Here is an 18774-nt window from a genome sequence, read left to right on the forward strand (position 1 = left end):
ATATTGTTTCTTTATTTCCGTTTATCGGAATCTTGAAGCCTAAAGCTGTTCCTTTGGTGTAATTTTTCTTGTATATTACAACATCTAAAGTATTATCACTGTTTCTCACAAATGATAATTTTGGCAGCATGAATGCTTCCTGGCTACCAAGTGGCTCATACACTCGGAATTGATCAGGTTCCTGTGCTTGAGTACTGATAGGGGTTGCACCATTTTGCCTTTTTTTCATTGCACGTGTTATAACGTACAATTGTTTAAGACCCTCTGCATTAATTTGTATTCGAGATAATGCATCGGAAACTACATTCGTCTTTCCTTTTATATAAATAACTTCGAAATCGTATTCCTCTAAGTCTAATCTGATGCGAGTTAGTCTCGAGGATGGATTTTTCATAGAAAATAAATGGATCAGCGGTCTGTGATCTGTTTTAACATAGAACTTTCGACCATAAAGATACGGCCTAAAATGTGTAATAGCCCAATGAATGGCTAGAAGCTCTTGCTCAGGTGTGGACTTATTAGATTCTCCTTTTGTAAATGCCTTACTGGCAAATGCGATAGGAAATTCCGTATCACCATACCGTTGAGCAAGGACAGCTCCACAAGCCATTTTGGAGGCATCTGTTGTCAGTATGAAGTCACGTTTAAAATCTGGAAATTTCAAAATACGCGGTGAAAGTAATTCGTTCTTTAGAATGTTGAATGAATTTTGACAGTCTTCGTCCCATTTAAAAATTACATTTTTTCGAAGCAGTTTGTTAAGTGGACAAGCTATTTCTGCGAATTTAGGAATGAAACGTCGATAATAATTGCAAAAAGCAACAAATCTTCTTGTTTCGTCTGCAGTTTTGGGCACCGGGTAATTGAATATAACTGAAAATTTAGATTTATCGGGTAATATACCCTGTTCTGATATGTGATGACCCAAATACGTTACATCACTCTTGAAAAAATGACATTTCTGAGGATTGAGTTTCAGATTAAATTTTCTTAGTTGGTCAAAAACTTTTTGTAGATTCAATATATGGTGTTTTATCGAGCATCCTACTACGATGATATCATCAATGTAAAGGAATGCACATTCAGATGGAAGGCCACTCAACGCAATCGACATCATGCGTTGGAAGCTATTAGGACTTATATTAAGACCGAATGGCAGTCTATTAAATTCAAAATGTCCAGTGCCAGTTGAGAAGGCAGTGAACTTTTTGCTTTCGTCTTCCAGTGGGATTTGGTGAAATCCTGACATTAAGTCAAGCGTCGAAAAATATTTCGCTCGGCCTAAATTATCAAGGATTTCATCAACTCGTGATAATGGAAATTTGTCCGGAAGGATTTTCTTATTCAATTGGCGGAAGTCCACTACTAATCGCCATTTCTTATCTCCTTCCGATGTTATTTTAGGGACTAGCAAAACCGGAGAGTTAAATGAAGAATATGAATTGCGGATTATACCATCATCTAGCATTTTCTTTACTTGTCGTTCAATTTCAGCCTTGTGGCACTCCGGTATTCTGTAATTTTTAATGTATACCGAAGTTGGCTCATTTAGTTTGATCTCTTGCTTGTAAAAATTGTTCGTAGACAATTTGTCGTCATCGAGTGAAAAAATGTCATTATACTGCGTACAAAGCTGTTCTACATTGGCTTTTAAGCTGGGTTCTAAATGATCAAGCTTTAATTCATTCAATAATTTTCGTTTTCTATTTTTCGTCGACTTATTGGCCTTTAGATTGCCGTTTACATCATATTTGGTTAGTGGGAATATTTGCGGGTTGAAATTACTTGGAACCGCGACAGAATCGTCCGTTGTATTTAAAAATTTGACAAACGAACTAGTTTTACTGATAATTGAATTTGCGTAAAATACACCAGGGTGAATTTCACCTGCTATTATTACACTGTCTTCAACGATTTGTGGTAAGTGCATTAATTTTATTATTTCGCACCGTGGCGGAATAATGTTTCTGTTATTCCTGTCATTGATTGGAATAGTAATTATATCATCATTGACATTAATCGACAGCACGGAGAAAAAACAATTGTCCAGTCAATCATATTTGCTGGTAGATCAATCATATTTGACATTGGATTTCAGTCAACCATACATTAAAATTGATTCAACAATATCTATGCTTGGTTTAACTATTTGGTATGATTGGTTCAACTACACAACATAATTGAATCAACCATAGATATGATTGACTCAATATTAATATACAATCATGACAATGGTATTATTGTTGATGTTGTGTTGTCAAAACCGGAGCGAATCTTCTTTATCGACATTGCAAAAATGCGACAAAATGTAAATAAAAATGGGAGCAGGAATTCAAACCACTATCTTGAGAGTGAGAGCACATTAACTTACATCTACTCCAACATCGCTTGTTGGTAAATAGCAGTTTTTTGCGGTACAGCTCATAACGTTTCAAGGTAAAAATGTGCGGATAGCTAATTCAACAATAATATAATTGAAATAATCATGTGATGGAAGACAGAAACAAACGAAAAAGCGATTGGGCAAACCATACTGTCAGTTTAGAAGCACCGAAAATATGCTTGTAACAATTGTATCCTGGCATGTTAAAGCAACTATCGGAAAAGTTATGTCAATCATGCAAGAATTTTCTGCGTGAGTAGCCACCTGTCATAATCTATACAGCACCGGTACCTGGTTAGAAAATCTCTTCCTAGGATGCCGTCTGCTGGTATTGGGAAATTTTTTTTTTTTTTTTTTTTTTTTTTTTTTTTTTTTTTTTTTTTTTTTTTTTTTTTTTTTTTTTTTTTTTTAAGGCACTCCGTGCTCGTGGCCACTACTGTGCCGGAATCAGTTTTATCTGTATCTTCCTTACCGATACAGTTCTATTTTTAGCTAATCTATATTTACATTTGCTTTCACTCTCTTCTGCTCTTTTGCTCTCACACCGAGCAGGTAGGAGAGTGCTCTGCTGTTGGTCCAATCGATTTCCATAAGCCATAGTCCGTTGCTCTTTTGCGGTGGTTCGTTTTGCCGTGTTCCTGAGTCGTTTGAGGCTAGCTGCCTGCGAAGTGGGTCAATTTGTCTCAGTCACCATCTGATACTGACGGAAGATGGATGTGCTCCCCTATGCACGGTCCTCCGTGCGGCGTCTTCTGGTGGCTGGACGGTTTATTTTTTGGAGGGGCTGGGAATTCAATCCATGACCTTCCGCTTATGAAGCGAAAGCGTAACCTCAAGGCTACGGACCCCCCTATATTGGGAAATTATCATTTACAATGTGGAATCATTGATTAAATCTAATGTTATCATAATTAATATATGTTGAAGTGTTTCCAAGAGTTTCGGTAACACCACTTCCTATTCCAGATATTTTACATTTATCAAAAGGATTGTATATTTGATTTGTTCTAATTTTATTAGACTTAATTAGAGAAATTTCAGAGCCAGAATCAACAATGAGTTGACATTGAGAATCTGAAAACTCTGCATTTATATGTACATAACTAGGCGAGGACAAGTTAACAGTAAAAACTGTCCTCGATGGATTTATAAAAAATGTTGTGTTTGTCCAATTGGTACTTGTTGCTGTTGGGGATGAGCATGATGATTATTTCTATTTTGTTCAGGCGCATGCGGATTCGCACTATTATTCTGCTGCCCTGGTTGAGCCTGATTGTTTTGTGCATAGTAAACCGTATTTCTATTAAAAGGTCTGTTAAAACCTCTTTGTGGTCGACTGTAGTTCTGTTGTGGGTATGCATAGCGTTGGGAATGCTGATGAGGTGGTGAAGATCGGAAATTGCGTCGATCATTTCCCCTGTAAGAGGAACGACCTCTGTAAGATGAACGGCCTCTGTTAGATGGACGACCCCAGTTCTTTTGTTGATAGAATACTTGTGGGCCGGCAGAAGTTGACACTTCATTCTCTTGCAGTTTTTGGATGGCATCATTTAATTTGGTAAACGTGCCAGCCTTCAAAATAATCCTAGTGTCTGGGTTTTTAGTCCCAGAAATTAGAGCATCAACACCACTTTTGGTGGCCATATTTGTCGCTACATCAATCGGGATCTTGTTGTTTATGTAAACTGATTTTAGTTCTTGAGTAAGTTTTTCAATCTCATTGCAGAATGCTTCTGTATTTGAAGATTGCTTAACATTTTTTAGCTTAGCTAAAATGTTATCGGCGGTTTTTCTTGAAGAGCAATTTTGTTTTAAGGCATCTACTAGTTCGTTTAATGTAGCGTTTTCTGGTACTGCTTGTCTTGCAGCACCAGCGAGACGTGTTTTGATAAAACGAATCGCGACAGCTTTAGCTGCTGCTTGTGCCGCTGGTGTAGATTCTGCGTTTGCGCTGTCGACTAAGTCAACGAAAAGCGCGACTGAATCAAGAAAATTGTCCAACTTTTCCGGGTTACCTTCATATATTTCAATGAGTGAGGTTCCCGTTTTAATATCTATTTTTGCCATTTTTTGTTGTATTACAGGCTTCACAAGTTTGGATTTTCGTTTTAATTTGTTTATAAAAAGAATTGCATATGTTATCGAAAACAAACTAATTTTGTGTGTTCCAGCCCATTCCAACTTGGACGATATTAAGACATGTATATTACCGTATACTTGTCGAGAGCATTTGTTGAGAAAATTGAATTCTGATTCATCAAGATCAGCTTCTACCTCAGCTAGAGTGTTTATAATTTTATTGTAAGTCAGTTTGGCTTTATTCAATTTTAATTCTAGCGTTAATCATCTGTATCTCCTATTTGGAGCTTTATTCAAATTTCTTAAGATTGAATTTAACACTTTTATTCCTTCTTCAATGATTAGCTTATGCTGTGTCACACCCATTGAAAGATCATGATTAAACGATTATACTCTTTACAAAGATAAGAAAACTTAAAGTAACTTACATTACGATTCGTCTCGACATGCTGGCTGGGATCCTTCTTCTGGGTTCATCTTCCTGGTGTACCGCTTCTCTCATGAATCTTTTAGTAAGTATTTTTTTTTTCACATGTCACTGTTTTCAGCTGTTCAATGTTTCATAATAAGGTTCACTCATTTTCTGATGGAGCAACAGTCTGCGTCAATATCATTTTTAAAAACAAATTCACTCAACACTGTTTGAATTTATTAGCATTGAATTGAACTTGAACTATTCTCTATTGAAGGGATTTTCTGCTGTTGATACACAACATTCGTACCTTCAGTTCTGAACATGTTGAATGCACACTGTTGTTTTTTTTTTTTTCTTTCAGTTAGGCACTGCTTTTTTTCGCAAATCATTGCCACTGTTAGAAGTCACTAGTTTTGCCATTCTGTAACCTGTGGCTACAATTTACTTGCATTTTGGGTGTTTTGCAGTGTGGTGTGTTTTTGTGTCACCCATGTGTCGGATTGTTTTTTTAATTTGTTCACTTGTGTGTATTGGTTGGCAACATATGCACCACTGTGTTGTGTAAATATTTTTAATTCGTTCGTTTTATTATTAATTTTATTTAGAATCTTTAGTCAGTTAGTTTAGAATGTAGGGTAAAATTTATCGAATAATATGTATCGGTGAGCTGAATGAAATTAGGCCTCCATCTCCTCCCGTAGCAAGAAAAGCGGCAGCCAACATAAACCAACATAACAGCTGAGCACGGTGGCAGGAGATGGCGGAATGTTTTTTGGTCGATCGATGACGTTTTTTGGGGAGAATAGTTCGAGTCACGGTGGGATCAAGTCGTGGGTAGTTGTTCCGGGAAGTTTTAGACTCCATATCGTTTTTCCGACTGGTCCCTGCTGGAAAATATCCAGCCGCGTCGTGAGTGCTCATCCGGAGTTTGTTCTGGCCTCGCGATTCGAAATTGCCGGCTCCGTGACCGAAAAGTTGTGCTGTGTAGTGACAGTGAAAGGGTACTGGGTCGCCGCCATTGAGAGGCTAATCATAAAGGAGTCCTTCGCTTCTCGCGGCTAAGTGCAAAGGACCCCAGTAGATACCCGCCGTCCTTACTGTGGGGGCTCCGCCGATAGAGTACCTCGCCTCCACAGTTAACCGTCAAGAAGGACGAAGGCAGGTAGGGCACAAAGGGGCGTGCCACCTGTGGTAGAGCTCCGAGGAGTCTACCGGAGGTATCCACGGTGAGTGGGTGTCCTCGGTGTAGAAACACCACCGTCGCTAGGGGGGGTCCGACAAAGGAGCCAGCCTCTTCCCCCTAGCTAAGTGCCAAGGACCGTCGCTTCGGCGGCGAATACAGCCCAAGGAAGTCTTCGCACAATCCGTGCGAAGTGGAAGTGTGAGAGAAGGAGAGGAAGAAGAAGAAGAAGAAGAGAACGACCACCGCCACCGCTGCTAACCACAAAGGGCCCCAACGTGTGACGTCGACCAGTGCCGTAGTGAGGAGTGGAGCAAGTTAAGGTCAGACGTAGAATATAGGTTTTTAAATTGAATATTTTATTTTTCCCCATTTAACCCATCCGAAATTCAAAGTTTGGTTGAAGTACCCTGCTCCAGGCCGCCCTGCCGGGCTGGCGTTTCTTACAATTGGCGCCCAACGTAAATTTCGCGAGAAAATCTGCGATTTTCTCCACTGAGCGAGGGGTACTTCCACCAAAATTTGGATTTTGGGTGGAATGACACAGTGGTGGGACGTTTTTCCACAATCGCGTGGTCGTTTAATTGATTTTAAATTGTTCGTTTTTAAACTAAATCGGTGAACCGTCTCGTCTGCGGAACGAATTGGGACATTTTGGGTCTCTTTGTTCTCAGGGCGGGATTTTTGATTCTTCTGGGCTGATTTGGGGTGACATCTGACTTAATTTGGCAACCTAAAATCATTTTGGAACCGTTAGTAATCATAAATTATTATTTACCGTATTTGTACGTCACTGATCAGTTGGTAAGTCTCAATTTCGTCCATATTTTGAAGACTTTTGTAGTTCATTCATCAAAATGGCACTCCATACTTTGACGTTGGGGGAGTTCAACGTCGCCTATTTTCAATTGCGTGCCGATCATTTAGAACTCGATGAGATCGACTTTGAACTGAACTCCCGTGGTGTTATTATCCCTCCTGAATCGGATCAATCGGGTTCGAAGAGGCGTCGTCGATTGCGGGGATTTTTGTCCATGGAGCAGAGCAGCTCCGAACCTGTCGTCCGTTCGTTTCAAGGGAATGTAGAAACTGAATTGTCCATTTGTAGTGGTAAATTTGAGTCCATGAAGGAGGATTTGGGGTATAGGTGTCCGAACAAGGAAGTTTACCGGAGCAGGCTACTTCACTTGGGTGCCCGGCTCCAAATAGTTAAAAACTACGTCGCAGGGGAGAATAATAAGGCCTTCGTAGATCTTTTGAGCGATGTGGTTGCTCTTCACAACTACCACTTCGCGAATGTGTCGGCGCCGCCCCTAACGCCGATTGAGGAAGATAAGGAAGATGGTGGTGATGATTTGCAAATCCACATTGCCACGGGGACGGATGCTGTGTCGGACGAGAACTCTCAAATTCCAGCCGAAAAAGTATCCAACAGCCATGCCGTAGGTGATATTCGAGATGTCTTGTTTGAAATAAGGGCGGAGATCCAAAAGACACAAGCCCAAATTAAGCTAAGCGAGGCTCGCAGTTCTTCTAGAGTTGATTCCCTGGAAGCTGCAGTGAAAAAGCTCGGTAACGGACTTGTGTCTATCAGCACGATTGCTTCTGAACTTCAGAAAACGAATCGGGATGTGCAAACACTTCGCGTAGCGGTTTCAGAGTTACAGGGCATCGTGAATAGCATAGTCCCTAACGTAAACTCCCAAAGTTTGCCAGTAGAACTGGATGAGATTCGTTTGAGAACAAGTCCAGATCTACCGGATTTGCCCGATTTCGATCCGGCGACGTTAGAAGGCTTAGGTGTTCCAGAGAACTCTTCGAGGCGTTTCTCAATACCTACTAAAGAGTTTGGAATACCAAAACAGTCAAATCAGAAACCTTTCAGCTCCGCCTTTGTTAACAATTCCAGAACTTTTGAGAAGCCCGAGCCGACTCATCCGCCGCAAAATGTGTTTTCGCGTCCTTCTTTTCCAAATCACGTACCTTCTCGTCAGCCTGAGAGTACAGACTCGGTGGAGATCACCGGTTACTATCGGCGGCCCCAACGAGTGGCCGATTGGAAAATCCAAAAATATGCTGGGAACGATGAAGGAACCGGACTCAATGAGTTCCTGGAATCGGTTCACCATTATGCGGAGTCGGAACAAATCTCTGAAGTGGAGTTATTCAATTCAGCCATGCACTTGTTTACCGGTAATGCGCTAGCTTGGTACCAAGCTATGCGGTCTCAAAAGCGGTTTTATAATTGGAACCATCTTGTGTGCGAGTTGAAGGCGAACTTTGTTCACCCGGAACTCGACGCCGCGCTGAGGATGAAGGCATCTCAGCGACGTCAGCAGCGGAACGAATCATTCCAAGATTTCTATCTCGAAATGGAAAAAATCTTCCGTGCTATGACAACGCCGCTAAGTCCTAGCGAGAAGCTGGACATAATAAAACGTAACATGAGAGCCGACTACAAACAGGTTCTAATCTTCAAACCGGTGAACACAGTGGCTGAATTATTGCTCATCGGTAAGACAATCGACGCTTCCAGGACTCCCATCTATCAGAAAGTTTTTGGGAATTCAAGAGAAGTCGCTGCGTTCCTGGAAAACCCTGCCTATAATGGCTCTAAACAGAGCCAGTGGCCGCAGCAAGAGAGCTTCAACGGAAAGGGGAACAAGCCTCGGGTTTTTCTACAATAAGAATAACCCACCGGCCTCACCACCGGCTAATAAAACACCTCCAAACCGTTTCCAGGGTACGGGGGGTCTAAACCAAAAGAATCTCCAAGAGAAGACCGGAGCAATTCCGAAAAATACACGGGAACAGGAAGGCGCAATGAGCTTGAGCTTGTTAGTGGACAAACATCGTCCTCCTCAGCCCGGGGTATGTTACAATTGCGGAGTAAAGGGGCATGATCACGATGAGTGCTCCAAGCCCAAGCGCGTCTACTGTATACTGTGTGGCTTCAAAGGATTCGAGACTTCTCAGTGCCCCTACTGCTTAAAAAACGGGATCAGATCCAATTAAAGTCGCAGTTGGAAGCTAAAAAGCGCTCCCTCGAACACCTAGTCATTCCTCCAGAGATTTACGATAGTTTTCGACCAGCTCAATCAGAAGACTACAGCGATCGCATATCCGTTCAAACGATTATCTTCAACAACCCTTCAGACAATCGACCTTTCATTTTGGTCGATGTCTACGGTTGCGAGTTCGCCGCTTTACTCGATAGTGGTAGTAACGTCACAATCATGAGCGAACGGCATTTTCGGAAAATGTCACTCTGTCCTTTGAAGAACATGGACCAACCGTGCGAGTTGCGCTCGGCTAATGGTCAACTCATTCCAGTTCTAGGTCAGTGCTATCTCCCTTTCACTTTTAAGGGCATTACAAAGATCGTTTGTGCATTAATAGTCGAAGAACTGAGTGTGGAATGTCTTTTGGGTATAGATTTCTGGAAGTCTTTTGGAATCACTCCGGAATTAAAAGACTGTGCTTTGGTGAGTCCCGGTCGTGTCCAGAGTGCTGCGGGAGAAGATACCGCCAAGTCGACACTGTCGGCGTCCCAGGCCACACGGATTGAGCAAGTCAAGAATTTGTTTCAAGGTGTTGAGCCTGGTAAGTTAAGCACTACGACTCTCACCGAGCACAGGATTTTGATAAAGGAGGAATTTCGAGACAAAGACCCAGTAATACGATATCCTTATAAGATGAGTCCGAATAAACTCTCAAAAGTCTGGGCAGAGGTCGACAGATGGCGTTCGATGGGTATTATCGAAGAGTCGGATTCGAATTGGTCTCTAAATCTAGTCGCCGTCACGAAACCAGATGACTCGATTCGGCTTTGCTTAGACGCCAGGCCCCTCAATGAGAGAACGGTACGAGATGCTTATCCACTACCACATCCCGGCCGCATACTAGGTAGCTTACCGAAGGCAAAGTACCTATCGACCATTGACCTAAAGGAAGCTTTCCTGCAGGTTCCTCTGGCCAAAGACAGCCGGAAGTATACCGCTTTTAGTGTACCTGGTCGTGGAATGTTTCACTTCACTCGCCTTCCGTTTGGACTCGTTAACAGCCCTGCTACTCTTGCTCGGTTGATGGACCAAGTCCTTGGTCGTGGCAAGCTCGAGCCCTATGTATTCGTCTACCTGGATGACATCATCATCGTTAGCGAATCATTCGAACATCACGTGCAGTTACTCGAAGAGGTGGCCGCATGTCTAAGAAAAGCGAATTTGACAATAAACTTAGAAAAATCCCGTTTTGGTGTACTCCAGCTAAAGTTTCTTGGGTATTTTCTTTCTCGGGAGGGATTGCAAGTCAACCCCGAGAAAATACAACCTATTCTCGACTATGAGAGACCGATCACAATCACCAAATTGCGCCGGTTTTTGGGTATGTGCGGTTACTACCGCCGATTCATAGATCGCTTCAGCGAGGTGACAGCACCCCTGTCCGATCTACTAAAAACAAAATCCAAGAACATTAGCTGGAACCCAGAAGCAGAAAAAGCCTTCCTTGAAATCAAGGAGCGGTTGGTCACTCCTCCAGTTTTAGTTCCACCGGATTTCTCGAAAGAGTTCATCCTCCAGACGGACGCTAGCGACACAGCAGTTGCAGCCGTGCTCGCACAAAAGCACCAGGACGGGGAAAAAGTAGTAGCGTATTTCTCACATAAGCTGACTACTCCCCAGCGCAATTACCATGCCACCGAGAAGGAAGGTCTGGCAGTAGTATTGGCGGTGGAAAACTTCCGAGGGTACTTAGAAGGTTACCATTTTCGATTAATCACAGACAATTCTGCGATTACTTGGATCATGCAAACGAAGTGGAAAACTGGATCACGTCTGAGTCGTTGGAGTTTAGAACTTCAACTGTACGACATGACAATCGAGCATCGAAAAGGCAAAGACAACATCGTCCCGGATGCATTGTCCCGTGCCGTAGCCGAAGTCTCCGCAGTCACCAAGTCGGATTGGTACTGCAATCTCCGATCCAAGGTAATCGAAAATCCAGATGCGTATTGTGATTTCAAAGTCGAAGATGATCAACTTTTTAAATACGTGAAAGCCGAGGAAACTCCCAGTGACTCACGATTCAATTGGAAACTTGTTCCAGCACCAGAGTGCCGCCTTGAAATCATTGAGAAAACTCATGAAAACCTTCTCCATGTCGGGTTAGAGAAAACTCTACATGAGATCAAGCTTCGATATTTCTGGCCGAAAATGGCCACTCAAACAAGGGCCTTTCTTCAAAAGTGTGGAACGTGCAAGGAAATAAAAGCTCCGTTCGTTCCCGTTCAACCTGAACTTGGTCAGGCTCGAACATCAAATTCACCCTGGAGGATGATTTCGGTGGACTATATTGGCCCACTTCCCAGAAGCAAACACGGATACCAACATTTACTCGTAGTACTAGATGTGTACAGCAAGTACGTGATGCTGGTCCCCGTGCGGAAAATTTCAAGTAACTCCCTTTGCACAATTCTTCGGGAGCAGTGGTTTAACCGCCACGGAAGTCCGGAGATTCTCCTGAGCGACAACGCTGCCACGTTCACCTCGAAGGAATTCGGCCAGTTCCTAAAAGAAAACAAAGTTAAACACTGGCTAAACGCGAAATACCACTCGCAGGCAAACCCAGTAGAACGAGTGAATCGCTCCATCAACGCTGCAATCCGTACTTACGCACGCAGTGATCAACGGAATTGGGATCTGCACATCTCAGATGTAGAGCGGGTTCTCAATACCACCATCCATTCGTCTATCGGATTCACTCCCTACTTTGTTGTTCACGGGTGTGAAATGACCAATAGCGAAGATTTCAGCGGGAACTTCGGCGAAATGGAGGATGACCTGAAAGTAAGACATCAACGAATATCATTAATCAAGGGGATTGTGGACAAAAATCTTAAAAAAGGCTAATGAAAGCGTCCGTCATCAATATAATCTGCGACACCGCAAGTTCGCCAAACCTTTCGAGGTAGGGCAACTGGTGTATCGTCGCAATACCAAACAATCAGACGCAGTTGCCGGATATAACGCTAAATTAGGGTCCCAATACCTACCAGCTAAAGTACTCCGTCGCCGGGGGGCTTCTTCCTATGAGCTGGTTGACCTCGACGGTAAAAATATCGGATTTTGGCCGGCAAATCTCATCAAACCAGCGTGAAGGTGGTTCGTTTATTGCCCTTCGAACCCAATACATCGAGTTCACTAGGTTGCTCACTTGGGAGCCTCCGAACATCGAGGGCTAGGGGGCAGTTATCGCCTAGATGCGCCGCTGGTAATCATCTTCTTTCTCCTTATCGAGAGTCGGCCTCTTCGGACATCTCTATCGGTGTCTTAGTCAAGATAGGAAACCATCGCCTACTCCATTGGCGGTTCGTGGGAAAACCTTTTGTTCCATGGTATCTCGCAAGTAGCACCGATAGGCTCCAATATCCTCTTCTTTAGTGGGGAGGAAGACCTGCAACACCCACGCATTGCTGTAGTCCAGCCAAATTATGCACTTCCTCCTCACGGGATTATCACCTCCAATCCCTTCTTATAAAGGGGAAATTATCTATTTCCTAAATCCCTTCCGTTGGAAGGACTCAATCACTACTACCGTGGGTGGTTTTCGTTCGGAAGAAAACCACCAAAACCCACGGAAATCCGTAAAAATGTGACAATCTCAACCATGACGGCGCGTTGTGTTGTGGTTTACTTTTGCTTTCTCATCCCTCTACCGCAATCGTAGGACGACGTCATGAAAGGGAACCATAAACCGCTGTACCCGCTGTACCTTGATGACAGCGAAGGCGCGGAGTTAGCCCGCATTAATGTTGTCTTGTTTCGATCCATTCTTGTAGGAGGTCATTTATGTATGCGCCCCGTACACTGTGTGTAATTTCCATGTTAATTTCCCGTGCATAGATAATAACACCATTTTAACCTGTTTTTATATTTATTTGTTCATTCGTATTTTAATCTGTTGGAATCAGTGAAATTCGACTGATTCTGTAGGGAATCAGCTTGTAATGGACTTGTTTTCACATTCGGTGTCTTGCTCAAGTATTTCTGTGACAAGAAATATTTGATGCCCAAAAGACAATACCTTGCGTCCTTGTTGTCCCGTTGTTTTGGTATTTTGTAGGCTGTGTGTGAGTCACCATTATGTATGACAGTAAATGTTGTGTGAGTGAATGAAAATGAATGAGTGTGATTATGAATTGGCGGGGTTTCATTCAAATTGTCGTAGTTGATCGTGTGCACGTGTAGGCCAATGAGTGAGATGAATGAATGACATGATTTGGATGAATGTGGATTGAATTGAAACCCCATCTGCTTGGTGTGTATAAATATCGTCACAATAGACAGGAAGTACGTCGAAAAAAAAAAACACGACAACTGTTCCTCTGCTATGTTTAACAATCCTTGACCGGAGACTAGCAGGGTTTTAGGAAGTCAGGTTATTTTGGATGTTATTCTGAATTGGTCTGGGGGAGTTGGGAATCTTTAGCTCTCCCATTGAGAACCGGATGTGTCAAGGGTGGTCTGGTGCCGTTAATAGCGACGGGTCCCAGTTCTTGTCTGTAGACAAAACCATGGGACGGTGTATTGATTTAGTCCATTGTTCGGTCGTTCCCTGATTATGTACTTGTTTATTTATTTCAAATTGTGGAAGAAGTCTTGTTTTTGGCTAGGTTAGGCAGTTTTATTTCCATTTATTTATTTATTTATTCTTTTAATTCGTTATTTATTATCATTGTTATCGGTGTTAGGGTTTAGATTAGCTAAAAAAAAAAATGTTGCCAATTTTTTTTTTTCCTCGGTGTGGGCGAGATTGTAACCTGTGGCTACAATTTACTTGCATTTTGGGTGTTTTGCAGTGTGGTGTGTTTTTGTGTCACCCATGTGTCGGATTGTTTTTTTAATTTGTTCACTTGTGTGTATTGGTTGGCAACATATGCACCACTGTGTTGTGTAAATATTTTTAATTCGTTCGTTTTATTATTAATTTTATTTAGAATCTTTAGTCAGTTAGTTTAGAATGTAGGGTAAAATTTATCGAATAATATGTATCGGTGAGCTGAATGAAATTAGGCCTCCATCTCCTCCCGTAGCAAGAAAAGCGGCAGCCAACATAAACCAACATAACAGCTGAGCACGGTGGCAGGAGATGGCGGAATGTTTTTTGGTCGATCGATGACGTTTTTTGGGGAGAATAGTTCGAGTCACGGTGGGATCAAGTCGTGGGTAGTTGTTCCGGGAAGTTTTAGACTCCATATCGTTTTTCCGACTGGTCCCTGCTGGAAAATATCCAGCCGCGTCGTGAGTGCTCATCCGGAGTTTGTTCTGGCCTCGCGATTCGAAATTGCCGGCTCCGTGACCGAAAAGTTGTGCTGTGTAGTGACAGTGAAAGGGTACTGGGTCGCCGCCATTGAGAGGCTAATCATAAAGGAGTCCTTCGCTTCTCGCGGCTAAGTGCAAAGGACCCCAGTAGATACCCGCCGTCCTTACTGTGGGGGCTCCGCCGATAGAGTACCTCGCCTCCACAGTTAACCGTCAAGAAGGACGAAGGCAGGTAGGGCACAAAGGGGCGTGCCACCTGTGGTAGAGCTCCGAGGAGTCTACCGGAGGTATCCACGGTGAGTGGGTGTCCTCGGTGTAGAAACACCACCGTCGCTAGGGGGGGTCCGACAAAGGAGCCAGCCTCCTCCCCCTAGCTAAGTGCCAAGGACCGTCGCTTCGGCGGCGAATACAGCCCAAGGAAGTCTTCGCACAATCCGTGCGAAGTGGAAGTGTGAGAGAAGGAGAGGAAGAAGAAGAAGAAGAAGAGAACGACCACCGCCACCGCTGCTAACCACAAAGGGCCCCAACGTGTGACGTCGACCAGTGCCGTAGTGAGGAGTGGAGCAAGTTAAGGTCAGACGTAGAATATAGGTTTTTAAATTGAATATTTTATTTTTCCCCATTTAACCCATCCGAAATTCAAAGTTTGGTTGAAGTACCCTGCTCCAGGCCGCCCTGCCGGGCTGGCGTTTCTTACAATTCAAAACTTTCGCAGAACCAGTTCGAAACATTATGGATGCTTTCACTGCTCTGGATATTTTCACTGTTTTTGTCACTCATTATTCATTCCGATTGAAACCAAACACAACGCATTCCGTCGGCCCATTTTAGTATTTTTCACACATGTTGCAACTGGGCCACACTTCGTGCTGCTTTGAGCGCTTGCTTGCGGGAATGTTTTTTTAATAATAGGTAGCAAATGAGCAGAAATTGAAGTACCACTGCTACCAGAATCACTGTCAGTTTTAGGTCGTGCGCAGTGTGGTGTTCCGAGTGTTCTTCTAATTGGTTAATTATCACATTTTGTGGATCACCGCTGTTGTTCACTATCTTGGAGTTTGACTTTCCATTTTCAGTATTGATTGGTTCAAAGTTCGTATCACAAAAATCACTGCTCACAGGTCGCCATGTGGTGAACCGTCGCGAAATAATTGTTCCGTGGATTTCGGATGATACACATCTGTCTCGGTTTGAAGTTAAAACACAAGCGTCGTTTATTTTATCCATTAGTTCTGTCGTTACATATTGATGGAATGTGGATTAGGTGAGACTCGAAAAATACTATATTCCCACGTATGGTTTTCTACTACGTAAGCATTCTTAGCGCAACTAGAATGGCGCGTGTAGACTGTGAAACTGGAGACATTTTCCGTTGAAGACTTATGGTCGTGAGAAAGCTTCAAAACGTAGAATTCTATGGAAATGATAAAGTGCTGATTTAATGAAAAATGGTTGAGCGTTGCTAAGCGTAAGCGATTTGATTTAATAATGTTGTGGGGATGTTAAGGTTAAATAATTACACTACACGACTCGACTTATAAAATAGAGCCCTTAATAACATGATTTTGATATGATAATTCAAAGGAAAATTAAACGAAATCTTCTAAAATCACTGAATCATATCGCCATACGTCTGATAAAGCTCTCACCAGAAATCCAACAATGAATATATCGATGATTTTACCAATTCTCGATTACTTTTTCAAATCGACGTAAGTAACTTTTATACGGTTTTGAGAAAATTAATTAGGAAAAATTACAATCTGTCTTCTAAAACTGTTTTAAAATGAATCACCTTTTTAACATTTTTTTTTGCCGTGTACTTCGCTCAAATTTTGCATACACTCAGCTCACATTCAAAAACTAGGTAGTTTCTATTATTTCCCACAAAAATAATTATAAGAAAATGATAAGCCGTTTCATTCAGTTACTTTCGACGTTTTTCTACCAGTGTAAAATCGGCTCAAGTAGTGTTTTGTTTTGATTCGTGGTTAAGTCACTTTGTCACTCCATACAGCGGGGCGGCGAAAGTAGTGGTTAGGTTGCGAAAGTTGAAAATGTTACTTTCGTCGTTTTGTAAATCCGGAAATTAAACGTTCTAAAAGTGAAAAGTTGAGTTGGTACAGAGCGGTACGTGTAGAATTCCGCCTGCTTAACACGTAGGATCGATAAAGTTAGTTTGTATACTTTTTGACTTGAGTCTGTATGAATAAGTTTTCGAGAATTGTCTTAAATAGATCTGACATGGAAACTGTTCGAAAGCTCAGGACAAATTGTCAAAAGATCTTGTAATGACAGATTTATTCGTCCGAATTCTACAACAGCTCATAAACGAAAGATGCTACGATCGTTTGAAGTAATACAGAATTGATTTATTAAACATTTCCCAAAAATCCCAAAAAGTTCGTAAGTTCCTTACTAAAGTATCTTACACAAATCCAACAAAAATTTTGTAGATAAGATTTTTGGGAGAATCCCACAAAAACATTCCAACAATATTCATTAATAAATAAGATCAACATATGATCTGAAATAGTGTTTCTATATCTGCAAAGATTTTACCAGAAATTCTTCATAGATATTGTTGAGAATGTAGCAGGTATGAGTTTTCGAATCTCTTAACGGCACTTGCTAATAGAGTTCTTAAAAGCTGACTATAAACCTTGAGTAGAATCTGTCAAATTCTAGGCAGGAACTTTCTGAGAAGATTGTCAACATTCCGTCATAAATCTACCCTGAAATTGGTCGAGAATCTATGTTATAGCTGCCAAAGTCTTACCAGAAATCCTCTTTGAATCTGTAGTACGAAATCTTCTGATAATTTTATTACGATTTTACAAATTGTTTGAATGGAATCAGTTAAGAATGTTGGAAGAAATTTGCCCTGATCCCCGTACAACCACTCACCCAAGAATTGATCTTCAATTTCCAAGAATTACCCAGGTATATCTTAGGGATTACAATCTAGTCCAAAGTACATAGTAAATCTGCTTAGTTCAGAACCTCTTATTGACATAGCAATATTGGAAATTTCTTATCAGTATTTATGTAGTTCAAAGTTAAAGCTTCGCGGACCCCCTGATAGGTCGTCACGGCCCCCTAGGGGTCCGCGGACCACCGGTTGGGAAACCCTGTTCTTGCGCAATATTGAACAGGAGGCAGGAAAAACCATCGCCTTGTCGAAGACCTTTGCGTGTTTCAAACGGGTCCGATGATGCACCCACACAGCACTGTACACTACCCATCGTTGCCTTGACACTTTTGGAGGATCTGCCGCAACATATATATTTGGTCTGTCGTCGATCGCCCATCCACAAAACCGGTTTGACAACTTCCCACAAATTTGCATGCCAGTGGCGATAGACGGCGGAAGATGATCTGTGCAAGCACTTTGTAGGCTACGTTAAGAATAGTGATCACTCGATAGTTCTTACATTCTAACTTGTCAACCTTTTTGTATATTGGGTTTTTACTCCCTCTTTCTACTCCTCCGGTAGCTGTTCTGTATCCTAGATCATGATTATCGATCGGTGCAGACAAGTGGCCAACCTGTCCGGGCCCATTTTAATAAGTTACGCTCCAATATCATCCTTTCCAGCTGCTTTGTTGCTCTTGAGCTGTTCGATAGCATCCTTAACCCTCTAATACCCAACCCCGCCTTTAGACGGGGTACACTTTGGAATTTTGTGTATTTTTTCGTAGCTCGGAAATCAACATGATTTTATTTTTGGCTTAAACCTTGACTCATAACACGCATATGAGAAAAGTTTTTTATGACTTTTGAAACTTTTTTGTATTTTTGAAAATTGTTTGAAAAATTGTATTCTTATATAACCTACAAATGCCTGGGATTTATTTAACGTGTAATATAAAAAATCGTACCTTTTATATTTTTCTACTATTGTTCCGTGTACGGAAGAAGTCATGCGATGCGTGAACATCTTTTGTGTTTCCTTTCCCTACCGTTTCTATCCCGCGCGTGTGGAGACTTTTCTTCCACGCCCCACCTTCATGCACGATCACGCCACACAAGGCTCTGTGCAGAGGAAGGAAGAGTGAAAAAGTACAGTCTTCAAGAAAGTGTTGATAGCAACCAACGTGTTGAGAAGAAAGTTCCAACTCTTGTGTTAATTAGTAGTTAATATACAGTAGTTAAGTACAAAAAAACAGTGTTTTAGTTGAATTCCCAGTAACCCAGTCCTAGTATCGAAGAAGTGTCCTCCCGAAGCCGTAAAGTGTATCGGCTACAAGACGAAGCGTCCAGCAAGGGATCCTTACCCTCTAGCTTTGGCCGTCCTCCCGGAAAAGTGTTACAGTCCACTTTGCTCGTTCCCCCAGACGGAACATTGGTCCTTCGAGCCGGATCCGTGATCCGGTAGGTTTAGTGTGTGTGATC

General features: G+C 42.2%; 1 protein-coding gene and 1 long non-coding RNA gene across 2 annotated transcripts in view; one reads left to right on the forward strand and one right to left on the reverse strand.

Moving 5' to 3' along the window:
- LOC5573645 (zinc finger protein 502) overlaps positions 1–18774 on the forward strand; it is a 44512-nt gene that overhangs the window by 8166 nt on the left and 17572 nt on the right. The window lies entirely within an intron of this gene.
- On the reverse strand, positions 6653–8191 carry LOC110676615. The gene is made up of 2 exons (XR_002500565.1): positions 6852–8191; positions 6653–6790 (listed from the first exon to the last, which is right to left on the reverse strand). It is a non-coding gene; the product is annotated as an uncharacterized LOC110676615 (long non-coding RNA).

The sequence above is a fragment of the Aedes aegypti genome, chromosome 2, assembly GCF_002204515.2.
Source record: "Aedes aegypti strain LVP_AGWG chromosome 2, AaegL5.0 Primary Assembly, whole genome shotgun sequence".
Taxonomy (NCBI): domain Eukaryota; kingdom Metazoa; phylum Arthropoda; class Insecta; order Diptera; family Culicidae; genus Aedes; species Aedes aegypti.